The following is a 684-nucleotide window of genomic DNA, read 5'->3' on the forward strand; positions in this document are numbered from 1 at the left end:
CCCGCTCCACTGGCATTACTGTTTGATGATATTTTTAAAAAAATTATTACTGTCTTATAAAAAAATATTACTGTTATGATTTAAACAAGTTTGAACATATTTAAACACAAATAAGTATCAAACAGCATTTTAAATGCATAAAAAAAATTGTGGAGCCTGGGAATCGAACCTAGGACCTCCTGGTGTGAGAACTGGCTACTGACCAGTCGAGCTAGTAGAGGGAACTTGATGTGGATCAGGTCAGGTGGAAGATAACCTGTTGGCTCGAGCAGAAAAAAAAAAATACTAATGGCGCACCAGGGCGAGGTGCGCCATTAGTATGGATGTACTTATGGCGCACCGAGGGGTGGTGCGCCATTAGTATTGTGCCGCCCCCATCCATATTTCCTCCCCGGCCCAAACCTATCCCCTCTCTCTCCCTCGCCCTCGCCCTCGATCCCCTTCCCCTCTCCTCTCCCGACGCCGCTGCCCCGCCGCCTCGACGCCGCCCCGACGCCGCCTCGATGCCCCGACGCCGCCTCGACGCCCCGACGCCGCCTCGACGCCTCGACGCCGCCCCGACGCCGCCTCGACGCCTCTCCTGCTCGTCGCGGCCGCGGCCGCTGCGCTCGTCGGGGGCGCCTACTTCTGGGTGGTCGTCGCCTCGTTCTGCCTCCCGGAGCCGGGGGCCCTCCACGTGGCCGG

This window comes from Triticum dicoccoides, chromosome 7B (genome assembly GCF_002162155.2).
Source record: "Triticum dicoccoides isolate Atlit2015 ecotype Zavitan chromosome 7B, WEW_v2.0, whole genome shotgun sequence".
Taxonomy (NCBI): Eukaryota; Viridiplantae; Streptophyta; class Magnoliopsida; order Poales; family Poaceae; genus Triticum; species Triticum dicoccoides.